We start from the raw sequence: 24,817 nt of genomic DNA, 5'->3' as shown, positions 1-24,817 counted from the left end.
GAGTATTCTGTTTAATTCAGAGACTCTGTCCCTCACCACCCATTGTTGTAAATATTTTTGTCCACCCTAAGCGTGGAAGGGTATACTCAGATGTGAGTCCCTTGCTCATTGCACCATCAGGATTCAAGCAAGCCGGGCCGAAGACGGCTGAAATGCCAGAAACCGGTCCCCGGTAGCTTGTTTCCTTCCCAGTGTAAGAATTGGCTTTTGTAGTTTGGTTTGCCCTGTTCCCATCATGCACTGGGACAGGAACAGACTAATTTGCATACAGCCAGGTTCTGAAACTGGGATGGTGCAGTGAGCTAAAAAACGGTGTTGGATCTAGCCCTGATCTCTTGACTGGGTGAGAGTATTCTGTTTAATTCAGAGACTCTGTCCCTCACCACCCCTTGTTGTAAATATTTTTGTCCACCCTAAGCGTGGAAGGGTATACTCAGATGTGAGTCCCTTGCTCATTGCACCATCAGGATTCAAGCAAGCCGGGCCGAAGACGGCTGAAATGCCAGAAACCGGTCCCCGGTAGCTTGTTTCCTTCCCAGTGTAAGAATTGGCTTTTGTAGTTTGGTTTGCCCTGTTCCCATCATGCACTGGGACAGGAACAGACTAATTTGCATACAGCCAGGTTCTGAAACTGGGATGGTGCAGTGAGCTAAAAAACGGTGTTGGATCTAGCCCTGATCTCTTGACTGGGTGAGAGTATTCTGTTTAATTCAGAGACTCTGTCCCTCACCACCCCTTGTTGTAAATATTTTTGTCCACCCTAAGCGTGGAAGGGTATACTCAGATGTGAGTCCCTTGCTCATTGCACCATCAGGATTCAAGCAAGCCGGGCCGAAGACGGCTGAAATGCCAGAAACCGGTCCCCGGTAGCTTGTTTCCTTCCCAGTGTAAGAATTGGCTTTTGTAGTTTGGTTTGCCCTGTTCCCATCATGCACTGGGACAGGAACAGACTAATTTGCATACAGCCAGGTTCTGAAACTGGGATGGTGCAGTGAGCTAAAAAACGGTGTTGGATCTAGCCCTGATCTCTTGACTGGGTGAGAGTATTCTGTTTAATTCAGAGACTCTGTCCCTCACCACCCCTTGTTGTAAAAGTTCTCTGTGTGTCAGTGGGAGATAGTTGGCTTGCTTGTTTTGCATGTGTTTTCACGCATGCGTGTAACTATGCAAGTGGGAGCGATCTCAGTGTAGGTATGTGTGTGATGTCCACTGTGCATGTCTGTGTGTGTGTGTGTGTTCACGCATGCAAGTAACTATGCTTGTAATTGTGAGTGTGGGAGAAACCTCAAGGGTACATATGTGTGTGATATCCACTGTCTGTGTGCTCACACATGCATGTAAGTCTGCTTGTAACTGTGAGTGTTGGAGAGATCGCAGTGTACGTGTGTGATGTTCACTGTGTGTGTGTGTGTGAGACACGCTGCAGTATCCCAGGCATTGCAAATATACTAAGTTCAGCCTCGTCCGAAGATGGATAATGTCTCCAATCTCAACACTGCAGGGTCAGTACCGGCCCCCCGGCTACCAAGATTTCTGGGAGCTCTACGAAGAAGCCGAGAAGACTGTCAAACGCTTCTGGATGGACGGCAAGAGCTACCTGTCTATCCGCGCCAAGAGCGGGCCCCTCCAGTGTGGGCAACAGGAAGAGGTGACCGTGGACTACACCTTGGACTCCAGTGATGTGGAGGAGAAGACCCAGGAAGTGGTGTTCAACTACCTGGTGAGTAAATACTGCCCCATTGGATAGATGCCAGAAGAAGGTGTCCCTCTGGTCACCCTGGTGTCCTTAGATGTGGGGTGGTTGTTCCTCAGGGTGGTGGGGGTTCTCCATAAGGGTAGAAAGAAGTTGTTGCCTCCTCTGTAGGCTCTGTTTTGCCCAGATCAGTAGGGCATAACATCTTTATTTCTTTAGAAGTTTAGAGTAGCGCCTAGAAGAAGACCAGACGGATTCAACGCGCAGTAATGGTTTTACAAATCAAAAAAGTGATTAGGATGAACTGTTGCATGGCTAATGATCATGAGTCGAGCGAGTACTCGACACTTAAAGGTTAATATAAAAGAATTTCCAAAGAAAGCTGATTCAGGGTAAAGCAACGCAGATGATGATTAGAGTACTGAAAGATGGCCTGGTGTGCTACACTGGTTGAATCTGAAGTAGTTTACTCCTCTGTGGGGTAGGCTCAGCTGCCCTCGGATAGGAGGAAGTGAAGCAACATGCTCCCCATCCAGTTACAAACTGCACACATTCCACTAAAATGACTACTAAAGGTGCACATACACACAGTTTTACTGATAAAACTATCTAACACACAAATGGTACTGTGTGGAAATCGGGTATCAGTGAATATTTATCATGTATGCATCACCAATTAAAGTGTCTTGATTTGTTTTGATCCCGTTAAATTATTTGCTTCCATCAGAATCACAAAACCATGGGCTTCATTTTTGCTTTCCTGACTACTGAATGTGTACAGTTCAATTCAGCTATTTACATGTTGTTGTGTGCTACAAAACTTTGACATACTACATAATTCACTTTAGCTTTCTTTCCCTGACTGCAAAGTGTGAGGAGTTTGTAAACATCAATCCCCATTTAAAAAAATAAGCACCAATCTGTCAGAAGATATAACCTGACATTTGATCTCTGTTGTTGAAGCGCAGGAAAGGTGACAGAAAATATGCAGCATTTTAAGGCATCTTTCTTTATTGCTTGGACTTTCACAACCCACCAACAGGTGGGTTGTGACCTACAGTTTGGGAAACACTGTGTGAAGTGGTTAGAAAAGTTTTTATTGGCAAAGATTTAGCTTCCCATGTGGCCTCCATCTCAGAAGGCCAAGGAAGCCATCAATGGGCCAAACAAATGAAGAGCTTCATCTGAACTACATTTAGGATGGGATTGCACAGCTGAGGATTGCACCAAGGGATCCATCTATTCGAAGGGTCTGTGTCACTGCCTCTAATCCTGAAGGTTGGCTGATACGTTTCGGTCAGTGGCACCGTGTGCTGGACCGGAAGCTGGTCACTGTCTTCCATTGAAGAGTGGAGACTACACGATCATCTGACTGTGAGTCTTAACAGATGACTTATTTTGATCATACAAAGGGTTAAAAGTTACAAGTTATTGTATCTTAGGACCTGAGAGCTGTGTATCTATAACACCAATAGAAGAGCAGTAAAACGCTCAGGTTCAAGGTGCTCCAGTCAGAGAAAACAGCTCTGGAAAAAAATGACTTCATGTATTTAATATAATAGTGTCAATAAGCACCATCTGGTGACCACAGAGACTTTGCATCAATCTTTAGGAAAATCCAGTCCCCTACCAGTATGATGCACAGTTCCATGCTGGGACTTCATATCCGATCACTAGTAGGGTCAAAGTGCTCTGGGAAGACCCTGATCCCTTTTAGAAGCGGTGTGAGTATTCCAGGCAGATTAAGGTAGAGATAAGAAATCTTTTTTAAAGAAACTTGTTTTCAGTTATTTTCTTTAATTGTCTCAGAGTTAGGAGATTACTTTAGGTAAGTAGTACCCTCACACCTGTCCTTTACATCCACATTCTGTCTTTAAAGCATTTCCTGCATTGATCAGTTCCAGCAGAATTAAAAAGACACCATTTAGCACCATTTAGAGTCAAATGTTTTGCATGGGGACTGCTTCCTCTAAAAATTATTGAGGTGAGGCTGATGCTCCGTTAGTTGATAATATAGTATTTGGGGTGTGACACATTTTTGAAGTTGAATTTTGCACACATTTGTTTTTAACTTCACCATCTACAAAAAGTAGGGGATGTTTTTAAAATCTATTCGGTGAAAATTGCCACAAAATAAGTTTTGCAAGAGCAGAAATATAAATAAGCATTGTATAGAACTTTGCAGGCCACATTATAAAATAGCCAACCTACCGTCAGTTTGCAGTCATGTATGGGCGGGGCATTTCATTCTCTGGTGCATACGTCACTTGGTGCCTCTGGAGTCTGCAGAAATGCCTCACACATTAACACATCCTTATGTCTTCCTCAGGTCGCTGCTAAAGGAACGGTCGCTCACCATGGGCAGAAGAAGAGGGAGGTCAGCAAAACAAGTAGGTTTAAAACAGAAGCATAGCTGTCATAGTGCAGCAGGTGCAGTAGTACCAGAGCCCGAGGTCCTAAGGGGCCATTTCACCCAAATTGCAGCTGTTATTTATTATCACTCTGGGGAATGAGGGGCCTGTTTCCCTTGGTACTTTTGCTCCGGCAGTGCGCTAGATCACCCTTTTGCCATTTTCTGTACCACAACCATCTTGTAGTAGTGTCGCTGACCCCACCTTTTCTGTGTCTTCGTGCTGTCACTATTAGGTTTGCAAAATTGAATACAAAATTTGCTAGCATTCACATCAAGAATTTTCAATTCTATTAAGGACGCAAAGGCGAGGATTATGCTTTCTCTTCTTTTACTGTAAAATGTAAGCAACCAATGAAAACGTTCAGCATTTACAAAAAAATACATTTCATTTCCCATAGTGCCATGGTGCATATCCACCAATCACAGTCTCTCCGTTCCTATAACTAGGACCTTCCATGTGACCACATCATCTTTATTTGCCTTAGACAAGCAATGTTTTAACATCTGCGACGTCCAACGTCGACAGCTCTGCAGGTAATCCAAACCGACTTCAACAGAAGTTCACACTTGAACCAGGACACAAAGTGTCAACTCAGACCAACAGCTTGATGAAAGATCACTCTTTTTTCTGTTCTGCACCTGAAACCGAAAATCGACCCATAATAACTGTGGAAATACCCATATAGAAGGCCGGGTAAAAAGTTCGAACTGTAATGATAATTAACTATAGTGTGGGATAATGCTCACCTCCGTGTCCTTAATTGAATTGAAAATTCTTGACGTGAATGCCAGAAAATTTTGTATTCTATTAACGGGCTGGAGGCTTCAGATTATGCTAGTTTAATGCTTCTCAAGAACAACAGGTGCAATATCCCTCACGGTTTTGTGATAAAATTGTTTAAATGTAGAATCAGAAGACCAATCAGCTGATTTCATTATGTCTTCTACACTTGAACCCAACATATATGACTTAGACACCATCGCGCCTCTTCCAGAGTGAGCGCCAAACACTTGTTTGTCATTGTCAGCTTCCGCCATGACTGGTCTCCACCATCTCGCAATAGAGGCAGATGTAACAGGCTTGAAAGGTTTTTGCAAGGCAATTGATACCCTTGTATAACCCTCTGGATGTATTGACCCGGTACACTCTTCAAATGTCTTCAGACAGTTAACCACACACAATTGACATCATCCGATGGAAAAGCATTATAATCAATAGAACGTGAAAACCTTTTAGTCCTAGCAGAAATAGTAAAAGAAACCCTTTCCGGGGAGAAAACTCTACCTGTCAAATCAAGAACTCTTATGTGACGCGCCGACAAGCAGAAAAACAGAGAAGCATGGCTAATTTGGCCAATAATTGTTTCCTTGATAATTGTAGATTGTCTGGCCATCTGTCAAACAGGTTTAAGACTTTAAAAACATACCTGAACATAGAATACCTAGCCTTAGGTGGATTTCTTTGAGCAATTTACAAATGGGTGCATCCCCACGGGTCTACAGTCCACTTGTGTGTGTCCTGCCAAAATTGCGGATATAAAGTTGTTCACAGACCTGTATGTTAACCCTTCTGAGGCTTTTTCAGAGAGAAAATTAATCACCTGGGGTAGCTCTGCCTCTACGGGATCCACATACTTTTCCAAGCGCCAACTTAACCATCCTCCCCATGCCGATGAGTACCGCTTCCTTGTGGAAGGGGCCCGGTCCAGGCCTGTTGGAAGAAGTCTGAAGCTGCCTGCGAAATTCCCGGCAACATCCATTATTGCCTGAAAGCCTCCAGGCCATCAGGGAAAGCTGCCTCAACAGTACTATAGGATGCAGCTCCCCCTGAGGGTCCTGGATCATCATCGGAGTCCACGGAAAAAGGAGAGGACAATTCCACCCCAACTCCAACAGCATGGGTTGAGCTGACCATAAGGATCTCCACCTTCTAGTGGGTGATCTTGCTCATCACCCTGAGATAAGCAAAATGGGAGGAAACAAATAGGTCAAGGTAGTCGGCCAGTCCTGTGAGAAGTATTTCCAGCCATCTGTCCTTTCACCGGAATGGCAGGAAAAGCCGGTGTGGAGAAAAGATTGGCCTGGTGAAGTAACAGATGTATACCCTCCATATTCAAATTTCTGTAACTGATAGAACTCCTTCAGATTGAGAACTAATCTGTGTCCACCGTCTCTCTTCTGTAGTAGGAAGACATTGCTGCAGAAACCCCTGAGACCGATGTTACAGAAAGCCACCTTGTTTTCCTAAGGAAAGTCTCCTATTTTTACATCTATAAAATCACTGTCTTGTTGGGAAAAATACATTTGTAGAGGAGGAAAAGCTTGCACTGGGGTCTGATAGAAATGTATGTGGAAACCCTTAAAGGTTTGTAGGACCCAGGCATCTTGTGTAATTGTTGTCCAATTGTGTAGTAAGTGAAGGACACAAACCCCTCCGAGAAAAGGAGGAGGGATCTAGAATTCTTACCTGAGGTAATCTGGGGCTGGAAGTCTGCTCTTTGTCTGCCCCAATGGTAACGCTGGTGGGAGAATGGTCTTGTGGGATAGAAGGGGCCACCCCTGGTATTATCTTGCCAGTCTCCTCTACCACAACCGTAGCCGCCTCTAGGACGGCCTTGGTAGTATTGGCAGCCTGGCGAGCGGCCCCTGCCTCGCATGGCCCTGGTAAAAATGCCAGCTTGGAACACCTTCTTGATGTTTGTTTGGGCTTTGTCGAGGGACGTAAAAGTTTCTACATATTTTGAAATGTCTTTGACAAACCTATCCCCAAAAAGGAGACCCTCAGCAAGGGGACCTGCTTCCACAACAGCAAGTTCAGTGAGGTTGGAATCCATTCTCATGAGTAGACATTTACATCGCTCAGCTAATATGGTACAGTTGGCATTTCCTTAAAAACAAATAGCATGCCAAGTTCATCCCACAAGGATGTCGGGGTCCACTGGGGAGTCTGTGTCTTTGGCTACCATCGCCATTTCCAGAATTTTTGCTAGGGGTCCAGTTATGTCAAGGAGTTTGTCCGGGCAGCTGTGCCAGATGCAGTTGATTCTCTTTTTATGATCCTTTGCAAATTTTTTTAGGAAAGCTGGTATGTTTGGGTCAATGTCTGGTGTGTCAGCTACTCTGTCTGGGATATCTGGACGTGGGCATTCTGAACGCAATCTCTTGTGGACTTCTCTATCGAAATCTTTTCGTAAATCTGGTGTAGGTATTCTGCAAACTCAGGGGGAGGGGCCTAGTCTGAGGACCGTGGGTGCACAACATCCTGAGGGATGAAACCGAAAGGGGTAGAGATTTGGAAATTGGATAGAGAAGACTGGTCTAGATGTGCTGCCTTTGCCTTCTTTTTCTTTGGGGGAGATGTGGTTTGAGGAATCAGTGTCAATATTTGTATCTGTGACCCTCTTATGAGTCGGAGTCGCACCTGCTGGAACTGGTGGGGCAGAGTATTCATGATCCCCTGGAGCAGTTTTGGGAAGCTTGGCTTGAGCCTGTGCATTAGGCCATTCAGATGACTTGGCTTCGGATATTTGCGCTCCACTTGAGGGGCCCATTAGTGACCCTGCATCATCGAGGGGTGTAAGCTGTGACTCCTAGCGATGTTTTCTAGCTGCACAGGTATTGGCTTGAGGGCGGCCGCTAATGCCTGATTGACAGCCTGAGGGAAAGCCAATTTGATGGCCCTATTGACAGACTGTTGAATAGAGGCATCCAAGGCATCCACCAACTTGTCCTCCAGATAAGGACCTTGCTGCTCCTCAGAGTACCCATACTCATCCTTCTAAAATGTAGCCCAATCCTCCATTCTGGGGAGAATTAGTTGAAAATTGAAAAACTGGCCAAGTCAATTCATTGAATCAATCAGGGTGAGCAACCCTTTGTGCACACAAAATGTCCAATAAAGGTCCTGTGCTCCTCAGCCCAGCTGTATAGATATTCTTGCAGCCCCAGGGGCATCAGGAGAGGCCACTTATCCAAAGGTCTGCACCTGGCTTGGGACAGCCTATTTCTGCAGCCTGGGAAGGCGCAGGTCCACACAGGGAGAGATGCACACTGTGGGACCTTCCGGGTTAAAAGAACGCAGAATGAAGAGGATTAAACTATTTATGGTGACGTGCAGCCCCTAAAATAGCCCGATTGGGCTATGCGCGCCTGTTCATGCTTTACGCGCCGTGTGCGGGCCTGATCAGTAAAGGCTCCGCGCTGAATATTTATCGGGGACTCCTGCACAATCCGCCGGAGCGAACACCAGCCCACGCCGGCACCAGGCGGCCGCGTCCACTCGGGTTGTACCACTTAGAAGGGCTAACACCGACAGGGGCGGGTGCTCACTCACAACCTTTTTGTGTGACGCGGTCCGCTAGATGCCAGGAACACTGGCTACAAGTTAACCAAGCATCACCTCGCATATAGAAAGAACAACATTCCGGCTCTGCAAAACAACACAATGCATGAATAAAAACCTTTACTCTTGCCCAAAGAGGGAACAGTACAGTCAGCAATATAGAATTAAGCAGACCATATAAGACAATGTGAAGAGCATTTAACTCGGCTGCAAGCAGCAAAGAAAGAAGATTTGGTCAAATGGAAAGTCCTGGTTATAGGGACAGAGAGCCTGTGATTGGTGGATATGCACCATGTCACTATGGGAAATGTAGTTTTTTGTATATGTTGAACGTTTTCATTGACTGCTGAAAGTGTACAATAAAGAAAGAGAAAGCATAATCCGAAGCCTCTGGTCCTGTAATAGAATTTAACTCCATACTTCTTTTTGCACATGCTTATGAAAACAGGAAGTGATGTAGCAGTGAAGGGTGGGAGGCAGTTTTGCATGTGCCATGGCCTCACAATATTTGCAATAGGACACAAAGTGACGGAATAGAGCTTGGAGAGGAATGCAGTATTCACTGGTGCTGAGTTATTGTTGGGGTCAGGGGATGGAAAGTAAAGAAGCCGGGGTGGAATTAGATGGTTTATGGTGGCGCACAGGGGATATGCATGGGAGATAGGGTCCTATCCTCCCCTGTGCAGTAGCTGTGACAGAGTGAAACTATGCTATACTGTGCTGCACAGGGTATGTTTTCTCTAATCAAGCATACCCTTCTAATACAGAGGGCATAGCTTACATCAGATAAGCAGTATATCATGTATCTGAACTATGTATTGCATTATCTGGGCCATGAATCGTAATTAAGGCTTAGGATTTTCAGTTTTTTTCTGATTTTTACAGATAAATACAGACAGAAAAGAATTTGGGGCAGATTTACAAGGAACTGACGCATCTGCATAGATCCTTCGGTTTCCGTGCGCCAGTGGCCAAGGGCCAGATGTAGGAGCCCTAATACCGGTCGGAAAAGGCCGATTTTGGCCGTTTCCGATCGGTATTAGGCTTTTCAGATGTAGGGGGCCTACCGAATCGGTAATTTTACCAATTCGGTCATTTTACCGATTCGGTAAATCCACATGTAGGTGACACTCCTAAGAGTGTCACAGGTCCTTAAGAGTCGGTATTTTACCACCCAATCCTATTGTGTGATAAAATACCGAATTCAGGTGTGCATGCACACTTGTGCCATGTGACACACAGACATGCCCTTAGGGCATGTATGTGGGCCACATGTCACACAAGCCTGTACTTGGGGTGCTAGAGGGTGTCAAAGTGACACCCCCTGCACCCTTGCAGGCTTCGGTATTTACCGATTCGGTAAATACCGAATCGGTATTTCCCATTGATTCCTATGGGCTTCAAGGCCCATAGGAATTAATGGGCAATACCGATTCGGTATTTACCGACTCGGTAAATACCAAATCTTACAGATTCGGTATTCCTAAATTCAGAATTACCTAAATCTGCCCCCTTCCCATTTACAGACTCTTAAATACCGATTCGGTAAAATTCGGTATTTAAGAGTCTGTAAATGGGAATTACCTACATCTAGCCCCAAATGTCCTAGCACCACCATGGATGTGCTGTATTTACAATGCAGTGCTCAATAGCTCAAAGATTTACAAATGCATCAGAAGTACTGATGCATCTGTTGGCACAAAAGTAACGCATTGCTGTAGTTGCTCATGAAAGTGACGCAACTCCAGCAATGTACAACAAAAGATAGGTGCGTCCCATACAAAGAGTCCTGCGTCATTCCTTACACCTGCTTTGAGCAGGCATAGGGATCTTGATGCAGTGAAGTCGTAGAGAGATGCAGTGAAATGTTGTAAATTTCAAAGCATCAGTTCTACATGGCTTTTTGCGTGGGATCGCCCACCCACCATACATTATACCCGGTGAGGGTATAATTTGACGCAGGGCTTTACAAAGTGACGCATTTCCCTAGATGTGTCACGTTGTAAATTGACTGCATTGTTTGTGCCACTGTTGCATCAAAAAAAAGTGACACAATGGCGGTACAAGGAGGCGCAATCGGCTTGTAAATATACCCCTTTGTTTCCTGTTGGTATTTATATTTAAAAGTAGAAAAATACTGAAAATGGTGCTTCTTGTGAGAGACTGCCCATGCTGTCTTTCATGAATTCCAGGCAACAGCTGAGCAGATAGCATGTAGACTTAAAATACAGGATGAGATTTCCTTAAATACAGGCATATGTTAACATATATTTGTAGTATAATGCCAATATGTACCTGTGAGTGTAGTGTTTTGTTAGACGTGGCTGCTTAATTTGCTCTAAAGCTCTGGTACTCATATTACGGCCCGCGGGTCGTCAACGGCCGGCAGGCCTTCATTGGCGGCCATGGACCTTGTCTTGCCATTTCTACGTTTCAAGTTAGGCCGACAGTAAACACAGAAGATGATCGCAGGAGCATACGTAGTGAATATGTATTAAATAGGTTTTCACTATGTATACTCCTCCAGCCATCTTCTGTATTTACTGCCGGCCTCTGTGACTTCGCGGCACCGTCAGAAAGCTTCCCAAAAGGCCCTTTAAAAATCAGCTGTATTCGCTTTCACAGCTGACTTTTAAAGGGCCTTTTGGGAAGCTTCCTGTTTGGACAGAGACGGATAGAGACAGAGAGGGATAGAGACAGAGACGGATAGAGACAGAAACAGATAGAGATAGAGACAGACAGAGACAGACCGAGACAGACAGACAGACAGTGACAGACAGACAGAGACAGACAGACAGAGACATACAAAGACAGATAGAGACAGAGACAGTCAGAGACAGAGACAGATTGAGACAACAGCAGCAGATAGATAGAGACAGATAGAGACAGAGATAGAGACGGAGACAGATGGAGACAGAGACAGACAGAGACAAAGAGTGAGAGAAAGATAGCGATATAGAGAGAGAGAGACAGAAAGAGATAGAGAGATAGAGAGAGAGATAGAGAAAGAGAGAGAGAGAGAGAGAGAGAGAGAGAGATAGAGAGAGAGGGAGAGAGAGAGATGGAGATAGATAGAGAGAGATAGATAGACAGATGGAACGATAGATAGATAGATAGATAGATAGATAGATAGATAGATAGAACAATAGATAGATAGATAGATAGATAGATAGATAGATAGATAGATAGATAGATAGATAGATAGATAGATAGATACATAGATAGATAGATAGATTGATAGATAGATTGATAGATAGATATGTGTATGCCGGCACTGGTGGCTCAGTGGACTAATGAATGATTGTCCACCTTATAATGGCAGTGGGTGATTTTCCTAAAATCTCTTTGCTTTGTGCTCCTCCCAGACCTGGCAGGTTCCTTCTCCTTCCTGATGCCCATCAGTGCTGACCTAGCTCCCTCTGCCACCCTCCTGGTCTACGCCGCACTGGCCGATAAGAAAATGGCTGCTGAGAGCACCACCTTTGCCATCGACAAATGTTTTAAGAATGCGGTAGGTTTATAGAAGTATATTCCTGTATAAAAAGTAGAACTCCAGTCCTCAGAAAAGTGGTCCACGTTCTGTCTGATTCAGGTGAGGCCGGCACAAGAAACAGCGGGGCTGCGGTGGGGGCAGGGTGAAGTGGACAGACGACTGGATAGGGAAAGTAAAATTTAAAAAAAATTAAAAAACACCTTGCACTCAGCAATTGGGTGAGCGCAAGGTAAGTGGTTTTATTTTTATTTTTATTTTACTTTTCCTATCCCCTCATCTGTCCACTTAACCCCCATCTGCCCCTGCCCGCCCCACCTCTGGTACCTGTGCCGGCGCGCCTGGTCCGACTCTTTCAGGTTATCTTTACATTGTCCTCTTTCTTTGGTTCATAATTTCTTTATTTCTTACGCGCTTCCTTTCCCTTGCGATTAATATTTTCTTATTTTCATTGTTTTCTTCTTTTCCCTCTTTGCTTTTCTTCCTTTGTTTAATTCTTCCTTGATTTTAATTTTGAATCAACTCGTTCCCACTTTCTATTTGTTTTTACTTTGTTTTTCTAAAACGACTTCTTTTCTTTTCCTCCCCCCTCTTTCTATTTAATCGCTTTGCTCAGTCTCAACCCAAATGTTCTCATTTCTTCCTTTCATCCTTCACTCTTCACTTTTCTTTTTCTGTCTCATTTCTCTTCTTTTTCACTTATTCCTCTAGCTTCTCCCTAACTACCGCTCATCACTGATTCTAATTTCCTTCCACTAGCTCGTTCTCTTTGATTGTGTTTTTCTGAATCACGTACAATATTTCTCATATCAAAGCCCGTCGAATTGTTCAACCTGTTAAGGACTTGCTGCTGAGGTCACAAGTTCACTTCCTGGAAGCTACCCATAGTAAAAAGAATACCAGTATGTTGTGAAAGCCCCTGACGTCGCCTTCCTCACGGAGACCTGGATGAACGCCTCTTCAGCTCCCGACATCGCCATCGCTATCCCAGAGGGCTACAAGATCGTCCGGAGGGACCGCAACGCCAACCAGATGGGAGGAGGCATCGCCATCATCCACAGGAACACCATCCGTCTCACGACCAGCACCGACAACACCCTGAACACCGCCGAACACCTGCATTTCCAGATCCACACCAGCCCGAACACCACCCTCAGAGGCACCCTGATCTACCGACCCCCGGGACCACGCACACAATTCAGCGAGGACATCGCCGACTTCGTCAGCCCGCATGCCCTCCCCTCCGCTGACTACATCCTCCTAGGCGACCTCAACTTCCATCTGGAGAACAACAACGACCGCAACACCAGCACTCTGCTCGACAACCTCGCCAATCTTGGACTCAAGCAACTGGTGTCCACCCCCACCCACCTCGCCGGACACACACTGGACGCAGTCTTCTCCTCCAGCCCAGACATCGACTTCAGCCACGCCACAGAGCTTCAATGGACGGACCACAGCTGCGTCCACTTCACCTTCAAGAGAACGACGACCCACCGCCACCAGCAACAGGCCGCCCGCAGAAGCTGGAACAAGATCACAGCAGACCAGCTCGCCACCTCCCTGAGCCAGCACCCTCCTGCCAGCTCAGCGAACCCCAGCCAGGCCGCCGACAACCTCACGAAGTGGATCAGCAACTGCGCGGACGAGCTCGCCCCGCTGAGGACCCCGCCCAGCAGACCCGGCAGCAAGAAAGCCCCGTGGTTCACCGACGAACTCAAGAGCTCCAAGAAGAACTGCCGAGCCCTCGAGAAAGTCTGGAGAAGGGAACCTACACCGGACAACAGGACCTCCCTCAAGCTTGCCACCCGGAAGCACCACCAGCTTATCCGCGCCGCCAAGAAAACAGCATTCAAGGACCGGTTGGACAACAACGCACACAACTGCAAGGAGCTCTTCAACATCGTGAAAGAGCTCTCCAACCCCAGCGCAGGAAACAACGACATCACCCCATCGCAAGACCTCTGCAACTCCCTCGCTTCATACTTCCACAACAAGATCGCGGACATACACAACAGCTTCAACAACCAACCAACGCACACCATGACCGAACAACCACCCCCCACCACCACCCTCCACGCCTGGACCCCGATCAGCACCGAAGACACCATACGCACTATGAACTCCATCCACTCCGGATCACCGACCGACCCCTGCCCTCACCGCGTCTTCAACAAGGCCGACGCTGTCATCGCACCCCACCTGCGGGACATCATCAACACCTCCTTCGACACCGCCACCTTCCCTGAGAGCTGGAAACACGCCGAACTCAGCGCTCTCCTCAAGAAACCAACAGCGGACCCCACTGAACTCAAGAACTACCGCCCCATCTCGCTCCTCCCGTTTCCAGCCAAAGTCATCGAGAAGACCGTCAACAAGCAGATGGCCGCCTTCCTCGAGACGAACGGATCCCTCGACCCCTCACAGTCAGGCTTCCGAGCCAATCACAGCACCGAGACCGCCCTCATCGCCGCCACCGATGACATCCGAGCCCTGATGGACAATGGAGAAACAGCGGCCCTCATCCTCCTAGACCTCTCCGCGGCATTCGACACTGTCTGCCACCGCACCCTAGTACAGCGCCTCAGCAACGTCGGAATCCAGGACAAGGCGCTGGAATGGATCATCTCCTTCCTCGACGGAAGAACACAGAGAGTCCGCCTACCACCGTACAAGTCAGAGGCCTCCGAAGTCATCTGCGGCGTCCCTCAAGGGTCATCTCTGAGCCCCACCCTCTTCAACGTCTACATGAGCCCCCTCGCGGCCATCGTACGCAAACACAACCTCAGCATAATCTCCTACGCCGACGACACCCAGCTGATCCTCTCCCTGACCAACGACCCCGCCTCCGCCAGAGCCAACCTGCACGAAGGGATGAAAGAGGTAGCCGAGTGGATGACGACCAGCCGCCTGAAACTGAACTCTGACAAGACGGAGGTCCTCATCCTGGGCTCTTCACCCTCCGCGTGGGACGACTCCTGGTGGCCTCCCGCCCTGGGCACCGCACCCAAACCGACAGACCATGCACGCAACCTGGGCTTCATCCTGGACTCCTCCCTCTCCATGACCAGGCAAGTCAACAACGTCTCCTCGGCGTGCTTCAACATCCTACGCATGCTACGAAAGATCTTCTGGTGGATCCCCTCCGAGACCAGGAAGACCGTCACCCAGGCCCTCGTCACCAGCCGACTGGACTACGGCAACGCCCTCTACGCCGGTACCACCGCCAAGCTCCAGAAGAGACTCCAGCGGATCCAGTACGCCTCAGCCAGACTCATCCTCGACATCCCACGAACCAGCCACATCACCGGACATCTGAGAGACCTCCACTGGCTCCCCGTCAACAAAAGAATCACCTTCCGCCTCCTCACCCACGCACACAAAGCCCTACACAACCAGGGTCCGAGCTACCTCAACAGCCGAATCAACTTCTACGCTCCCAATCGCCACCTCCGATCAGCCAACCACGCCCTCGCCGCCGTCCCCCGCATCCGAAGAGCGACTACGGGAGGAAGGTCCTTCTCCTACCTGGCCGCCAAGACCTGGAACTCCCTCCCGACCGACCTGCGCCTGACCCAAGACCACCTCGCCTTCAGGAAGAAGCTGAAGACCTGGCTGTTCGAGCAGTAGCGGCACCCCCCCACCCCCCCACCCCCCCCCCCCAGCGCCTTGAGACCCTACGGGTAGTTAGCGCGCTATATAAGTATCACTGATTGATTGAAATATTAAGAACGTGAAAAAAACCATAATGCTAAAACTAGTTATGTGCAGTACAAACCTAAAGACACCAGCTCTGATAGCAAGCTCTATATCAAACAACATTTCAGATTCTGAGTTCCTTGGTGACCCTTGCCTTTCACTCCTTGTGTTTTTTCCCCAGGTTACCCTGGAATTCTCTGAGGAGGAGACCCTTCCTGGATCAGACGTCACCATGCACCTTCAGGCATCCCCCGGGTCCTTGTGCTCCATCCGTGCGGTGGACAAGAGCGTCCTGCTCCTCAAACCAGAGGCTGAGCTTTCTAGCAGCAGCGTAAGTAACACAGGCATGGACGTCAACTCACCAAAATGCCTGAGTAGCAGAAGTGGCATTGCACGGCTTTTGACCTTACTTTGACTCACACATGCATGCTTACACGTACTAACACATTCACACACTCTTGTGCACATAAACACTCTCACCTGCAAGCATGCATACAACATATATTTGACATTATTTTTTTACTTACCATAGCTTCCAGATAGTGTCATATTCCTGCTAATGTACTCCATTTTTTATTACACTGATGGTGAATATTATTATTCACTATTTGTATAATAAACAAATTGACAGAAACCAGGCAAGTGGAGCTCCAACCAGTGTTCATTAGGAAGAGCTGCTTGTGTGTTCCAATCAATCAATCAATCATATCAGTTGGCAAGCGCACTACTCACTGGAGGGTCTCAAGGCGCTGGGGTGGGGAATGCTGCTACGGCTCGAAAAGCCAGGTCTTGAGGAGTTTTCTGAAGGTCAGCAGGTCTTGTATCTGCCTTAGGTGGATGGGGAGGGTGTTCTAGGTCTTGGCGGCGAGGTGGGAGAACAATCTGCCGCCGGAGGTTGCTCTTCGGAAGCGGGGGACTGTGGCGAGGGCGAGGTCGGTGGAGCGGTGCTGGCGGGTAGGGGTGTAGAAGCTGAGTCGTCTGTTGAGGTACGTTGGTCCGGTGTTGTGGAGTGCCTTATGTGCGTGGGTGAGGAGCTTGAAGGTTATCCTCTTGTTGACCGGGAGCTAGTGCAGGTCTCTCAGGTGGGGTGTGATGTGGCTATGGCGAGGTATGTCGAGGATCAGACGTGTAGAGGGGTTCTGGGTGCGTTGGAGCCGTCTCAGGAGTTTGGCTGAGGCTCCTGCGTAGAGGGTGTTTCCGTAGTCCAACCTGCTGCTGACGAGGGCCTGGGTGACCCTTCTTCTCATTTCAGTGGGGATCCACTTGTAGATCCTGCGGAGCATGCGGAGGGTGTTGAAGCAGGAGGAGGAGACGGCGTTGACCTGTTTAGTCATGGAGAGGGTGGAGTCGAGGATGACCCCTAGCTTGCGTGCGTGGTCGGTGGGTGTTGGGGCGGTTCCCAGTGCTATCGGCCACCAGGATTCATTCCAGGTCGAAGGGGTGGATCCGAGGATGAGGACCTCCATCTTGTCTGAGTTCAGCTTCAGTCGGCTGTTCCTCATCCATTCAGCGATGGCCTTCGTTCCTTCGTGAAGGTTGGTTTTGGCGGTGTGGGGGTCCTTGCTGAGGGAGAGGATCAGCTGGGTGTCATCAGCATAGGAGATGATGTTGAGGTCCTGCCGAAGGCCGACGTGGGCGATGGGGTGCGATGGCTGTCTTGGCTTTGTTGAAGATGTGGTGTGGGCATGGGTCTGACGGAGATCCGGAGTGGATGGGGTTCATGATCTTGATGGTGTTGTCGTCATTGATGTTGGTCCAGGAGAGCAGGCTGTTGGTGCGGATGGTGGTCGTGGGGGCGGAGGTCTCAGTGGTTGTCGGGGCGGTCGTGGCGTTGAAGCTATCGTGGATGTCTGCGATCTTGCGGTGGAAGAAGGTGGCCAGCGAGTTGCACGGGTCTTGCAAGGGTGGGACGTCATTGGTGTTGGAGCTGGGATTGGAGAGTTCCTTCACTATGTTGAAGAGCTCTTTGCTGTTGTGCGCGTTGATGTCTAGGCTGTCTTTGAAGGAGGCCCTTTTGGCGGATCTGATGAGGTGATGGTGTCTGTGGGTGGCGTTCTTATGGGCTGCGTGGCTGTCCGGTGTTCGTTCACGGAGCCAGATTTCTCCAGCTTTAGGCAGGTTTGCTTGGAGGCCCGAAGGTCTTCAGTGAACCAGCTGGCTTTCTTGTTGGTGTGACTGTTGTAGGGTTTCTAGATCAGGGCGACGGTGTTGGCACAGTCCTTGATCCACTGAGGTTGCGGGTGACGGTGTAAGGGTTGGTGGGATCGGCGGGTGTGCTCTGGGCGAGGGTGGTGGTTAGCTGGTCTTTGGTGACTTTGCTCCAGCAGCGGCGAGGTATCTGTTGGGTGCGGTGGTGCGTGGTGGGTTTCTTGAAGGTGAAGTGGATGCAGCGATGGTCAGTCCAGCGGAGTTCGGTGGTGTGGTTGAAGGAGACGTGGGGGCTTGCGGAGAAGATGGGGTCAAGCTTGTGACCGGCAGAGTGGGTGGGTGTTGTGATGAGTTTTCTGAGTCCTAGGTTGGCTAGGTTGTCGGTCAGGGTGGTGGAGTTGGTGTTCTTGTTGTTCTGGAGGTGGAATTTCAGGTCCCCGAGGCGGATGTAGTCCGTGGAGGTGAGGGCGTGTGTGTTGACGAAATCGGTGATGGAGTCGTTGAACTGTGGTCAGGGTCCGGGTGGTCTGTAGATGAGGGTTCCTCTGAGGGTGGTGTTGGGGTTGGTGTGAATCTGGAAGTGCAGGTGTTCAGCGGTGCTCAGGGTGTCATTGGTGTTGGTCGAGACTCTGAGAGTGTTCCTGTGGATTATGGCGATTCCTACTCCTGCTCCGTTGGTGTGGTTCCAGGCACGAATTTTGCCACCTCTAAGACCAGGGGTTGCAAAATTAGTGCCAGGGGTCATAGTTGCAAACCCTGGCAGCCCCTAAATGATGCCCATGAGCACAGGTGTCTCTTTAGGGTAATCTGTGTATGGAAACAAGGTGGACCATAAAGAATTCTTCTGCGTGCCTCACCAGCTCTTTCTTTTAGCCATCGGCCTTGTGCACCCAAGTGAGTTCCTACTATGGCCATCGTTACTCGAGTCCTAAAATTGCAATTCAGATGAAAAAGTAAAAATTTGCATCCAAATTAGAAATTCTGAAGTTGAACCTTTACCGTGAGTTTGCCCACAGACCTATTTGGCCTGTTAAAAGCAGGCAGGATTTCTCAGGGGATTTTTTGTTGGGCATATTTACAAACTCTTCAGAAATTGGTGCTCATACACCAAGTGCACTTGTACCTTTTTTCATTCAGTATGGGATCCCAAAAAGTTTTTTTACATCAGTTTGTCAACGCTCAAATTTTCCGCATTCTTGGCTGCTTCTACTTACAAGAGCATGCCATCAACAGTAAACAAATATCTCTTGATCCCTACACCATTCCTCCTGCCTCAAAGGACAAATCAACCCATCCCCATTGGACTCAACACCTCATCCTCTTCATCTCATGATCATATCCATAACTCATGGATCCCTATAGATGCACCAGACCTCACAATCAAGCCTCATGCTGACATCACTCATTGCTAAACTGATGGACATCTTTCTTGGTATAGAGTCAAAATATCAAGTTTTTTATTTCGAATTACATTGATATCGATTCAAAAATATAGAATGGACACAATATCGACTGGACAGAATATAGACTACAAAAATATCGACTAGAAAAGCATTAATATCGATTCAAAAATATAGAATGGACACAATATCGACTGGACAGAATATATAGACAACAAAAATATCGAATTAGAGGTAAGTAAGTTAATATACATTTTTTTAAGTGTTTTTTATGTTACTATATGTGTGAAAAGTGTATATTTATTTTAATTAATTAATTTTATGGTATTTTATTTTTGCGTAATATAAATCAGTAGCAGGTTGTGGGTTTATAGGGGAATAGGGTGGGAAGTAATTTAATTATAATTAATTAAATATGTTAATTTATTTATTGGTATTTATTTTGAATTAATTGTTAATTCATTATTAATTGGTAATTAATTAAAATGTAATTGATAATTCATTTTAATTGATTATTTGATAAATATGTTAATTGTCATTTATTTATCGTTGCGGGTTGTGGGTTTAGATGGGAATAAGTTGGGAAGTAATTTAATTATAATTAGTTAAATATGTTAATTTATATATTGGTATTTATTTTCATTTAATTGTTAATTAATTAATAATTGTTAAAGAATTAAAATATAATTGTTAATTAATTTTAAATAATTGATTAATTGATAATTATGTTAATTTAATTAATTTATTTTATGTAGTGGTTCGTGGGTTTATAGGAGAATAGGGTGGGAAGTAATTTAATTGTAAGTAATTACATTTTTAAATTTTTTTATATTTTGATCTAAATTTTTTTTTAATTGTTAATTAATTTATAGTTAATTGGTAAATAATTTGTATTCGTAGGTAATTATTAATAAAAATTAATTTTTTGTTTGTATTTTTAATAGATTAATTAACATAATATATACAAATGTTTTTATTTATATAGGAAGTATTTACTTTCCCTACTGTTGCACTCACTGGAGTGGGAATAGTAATTTTTACCCTCCCACTATCCAACGCATTCCTTACTGTTGCACTCTCTGGAGTGGGAATAGTATTTTTACCCCTACGCTATCCAACGCTTTCCCTACTGTTGCACTCATTGGAGTGGGAATAGTAATTTAAACCCCTACGCTATCCAACGCTTTCCCTACTATTGCACTCACTGGAGTGGAAATAGTAATTTTTACCCCTACGCTATCCAACGCTTTTTCTACTGTTGCACTCACTGGAGTGGGAATAGTAATTTCTACCCGTTCGCTATCCAACGCTTTCCCTACTGTTGCACACTCTGGAGTGGGAATAGTAATTTTTACCGCTACGCTATCCAACGCTTTCCCTACTGTTGCACTCACTGGAGTGGGAATAGTAATTTTTACCCTCCCACTATCCAACGCTTTCCCTACTGTTGCACTCTCTGGAGTGGGAATAGTAATTTTTACCACTACGCTATCCAACGCTTTCCCTACTATTGCACTTACTGGAGTTGAAATAGTAATTTTTACCCCTACGCTATCCAACGCTTTCTCTACTGTTGCACAAACTGGAGTGGGAATAGTAATTTTTACCCCTACGCTATCCAACGCTTTCCCTACTGTTGCACTCACTGGAGTGGGAATAGTAATTTAAACCCCTACGCTATCCAACGTTTTCCCTACTATTGCACTCACTGGAGAGGAAATAGTAATTTTTATCACTACCCTATCCAATGCTTTCCCTACTGTTGCACTCCCTGGAGTGGGAATAGTAATATTTACCCCTACGCTATCCAACGCTTTCCCTACTGTTGCACTCACTGGAGTGGGAATAGTAATTTAAACCCTTACGCTATCCAACGCTTTCCCTACTGTTGCACTCTCTGGAGTGGGAATAGTAATTTTTACCCCAACGCTATCCAATGCTTTCCCTACTGTTGCACTCACTGGAGTGGGAATAGTAATTTAAACCCCTACGCTGTGCAACGTTTTCTCTACTGTTGCACTCACTGGAGTGGGAATAGTAATTTTTACCACTACGCTATCAAATGCTTTCCCTACTGTTGCACTCTCTTGAGTGGGAATAGTAATTTCTACCCCTACACTACCCAACGCTTCCCCTACTGTTGCACTCACTGGAGAGGGAATAGTAATTTAAACCCCTACGCTATCTAACGCTTTCCCTACTGTTGCACTCACTGGAGTGGGAATAGTAATTTTTACCCTCCAACTATCCAACGCTTTCCCTACTGTTGCACTCTCTGGAGTGGGAATAGTAATTTTTACCACTACGCTATCCAACGCTTTCCCTACTGTTGCACTCACTGGAGTGGGAATAGTGATTTAAACCCCTACGCTATCCAACGTTTTCCCTACTATTGCACTCACTGGAGTGGAAATAGTAATTTTTACCCCTATGCTATCCAAATCTTTCCCTACTGTTGCACTCTATGGAGTGGGAATAGTAATTTTTACCCCAACGCTATCAAATGCTTTCCCTACTGTTGCACTCTCTGGAGTGGGAATAGTAATTTTTACCCCTACGCTATCCAACGCTTTCCCTACTGTTGCACTCACTGGAGTGGGAATAGTAATTTAAACCCCTACGCTATCCAACGTTTTCCCTACTGTTGCACTCACTGGAGTGGGAATAGTAATTTTTATCACTACCCTATCGAATGCTTTCACTACTGTTGCACTCTCTGGAGTTGGAATAGTACGTTTTTACCCCTACGCTATCCAACGCTTTCCCTACTGTTGCACTCACTGGAGTGTGAATAGTAATTTAAACCCTTACGCTATCCAACGCTTTCCTTACTGTTGCTCTCTCTGGAGTGGGAATAGTCATTTTTACCCCAACGCTATCCAATGCTTTCCCTACTGTTGCACTCTCTGAAGTGGGAATAGCAATTTTTACCCCTACACTACCCAACGCTTTCCCTACCGTTGCACTCACTGGAGAGGGAATAGTAAATAAACCCCTATGCTATCTAACGCTTTCCCTACTATTGCACTCACTGGAGTAGAAATAGTAATCTTTATCCCTACGCTATCCAACGCTTTCCCTAGTGTTGCACTCTCTGGAGTGGAATAGTAATTTTTACCTCTACGCTATCCAATGCTTTCCCTACTGTTGGACTCACTGGAGTGGTAATAGTAAATGTAACCCTCACGCTATCCTACGTTAAAAATATTGTATATGTTTTGTTAATAATATGTATAAATATATATATATATATATATATGTATTAAAAAAATATATTTTTTTAAGTAATATCAATTATTTATTAATTTCATGTTTATTTAAGTATTTTAAGTATGTTTAAATTAATATTATTTATTATTATAATAATTTAAAATTACTTTTAAGACATTTAAAAAATTCGATATTTTGACTGTCTATATTTTTTACAATCGATATTTTGGAGTCGATATTTTTGTACTTACCTGTTTGTAGATAGGAAGTCGATATTCTAGCATTCTATATTTTTTCCACGATATTTTGGCAGGTCGATATTTTGCTACTCGATATTCTGTCAGTGATCCATCTTTCCTATCCAATGAACTCTAAGCCCACAATCTTAGCCACAGGGCAGGGTTGACTGATTCATCTTTTCGATATCATTATAGTATAACTTCTAATGGTTGAGCAACATCATCTGGAGATATTCTTAGGGCTCCTCAACAACAATGCAAGTCTTACACTGGTCAGGCACAAGAATCCCCAACAATCATCTCCAAAGCTCACCTGTTCTTGCCCCACCTGACTCTAGCCTTGCGGTGAGGCAAATCCAGTGAAGAGCAGAAGAAGGGAGGCTAGGATGAACCTCCTCCTGCTGCACAGCCCTCCAACACCGGTGCTGTTGCATGTTTGTCACGCAACTTTTCACACAGTAGTACATGATATTTGCAGTGCAGGTCCATAGCTGGCTAGTGAACAAGGGCCACACTGCATATGTTCACAGCCCCAAAAACTGAGGGAGAGATCCCAACCATCCGAGGCCATCTTGGGCAGACAAAGTGACCTAGAGGCATGCTATGAAGTGCCCACTAGTTTACCTTAAGTCTCCCGCTCTATAAACAAATCTGTTTCTGGCCTTAACCCCATCCACTTACCATATGTTCACTCTCAAATGTCACTGCTCTCACTCTCCTTCTCAGCCTCCTGGTGCTCAATCCAGCATCATGTCCAGTTTCTCTCATTTTGATCCAACTGTCCTTATTCTGAAATAAAGGACCCTTGTTAGACCTGGCACCACTGGTGTGGGTCTCCCTTCCATTTTTGCTGTTGCCTCATGCATTTTTGCTGGTGTTGTATGCTTTGGGCACTGTGCCGCTGCTATCCAGTGCCACAGTGCAAGTGTTCCCTATTGTAAATTGATGTATGGATTAGTGATTCCATGTTTGGCTATTTTGGTTTACTTGTCAGACCCTAGTCTAGTGCACTAAGTGTGCCAGGGCGTGTAATCCAAATGCTGCTGGTGGACCTGCAGCACTGGTTGTGCCACCCACAGAAACAGCCTTGTAAAATGTGTCTAAGGTCTGCCATTGCAGAGCTTGCGTGTAGTCTGGTACTGTCATGCTGACTGGGCAAGTGCACCCACTTGCCAGTCCCTAAACCTTCCCTTTTCTTCATATCAGTCACCCCAAGGGCAGGGTGCATTGTAAGAATATGGTAGGACAAGCCCTGGTGTTTGTGGCATGTCCTAATAGTGAATTACAGCCATTTTTGTTTTCACTATTGTAAGGCTACCTGTTCTCCATAGGCCAGAATGGGCTGTTAGAGTTATTACATTTTATAATCCTAACTGTCTCAGAGAACATGGTAGAAATTCGAGTTTAGTATGCCTGAACTCAGAATAATAAAATACAAGTTTATATTAATATTCTGTTTTTGAAAATACCACTTTTAGAAAGTAGGTATTTGCTTGTCTAACCATTAAAACCTGCCTCTTCTAGGTTGTGTATTCCTATGTCTTGTTTTGTGAGTGAAAGGGCTGGGGAATTCCAGGAGACAGGCTGAGTCACCCAGTGGTGAATAGAGAGATCTGCATCTAGATGGGAGGGAGGAGTTGCACATGAACCTTAAATAGGCCTGTGCCTGCCTTCCACAATGCTCGCTCCACCCCCTGGGAAGCGGCTGATGTCTCTGCCCTGCACACTGAAAGAAGAGAAGGAGTCCTGTAAACAAAGTGCTCCAGGACTGTACTTGCCTTCCACAATGCTGGCTCCACCTCCTGTGGGGCGTCTGATGTTTCTGCCCTGCACTGTGAAAGGAAAGGAGATGTCTGGTAAACAGAATGCTTCAGAACTGGTTTGGACTGGGCAAAGGCCCCTCTCCCCTCAGGGAACAAAGGATTTTGGGGTATAAATATTGGGACCCTGATCCCATGGAGTTAGATCACTTTGGACTACAAAAAGAAACCTTTACTGAGGAGAGGAACCTGAAGGAACTGAGGAGAGATTATTCACAAGCTGAAGTGATGCTTGGGGGATTGGCCTGCAGTGGTTACCTTACTGCCAAAGGAAGGAGAAAGGAACTTTGGGTACTTTGCTTTCAACTTGTGAAGGATCTCCAAGGGCTTGGAAAAGAGCTTGCCTCCTGCTGACGTCTCAGG

The sequence above is a fragment of the Lissotriton vulgaris genome, chromosome 7 (genome assembly GCF_964263255.1).
Source record: "Lissotriton vulgaris chromosome 7, aLisVul1.2, whole genome shotgun sequence".
Classification (NCBI taxonomy): domain Eukaryota; kingdom Metazoa; phylum Chordata; class Amphibia; order Caudata; family Salamandridae; genus Lissotriton; species Lissotriton vulgaris.
Note: the sequence above shows the minus strand (reverse complement) of the source record.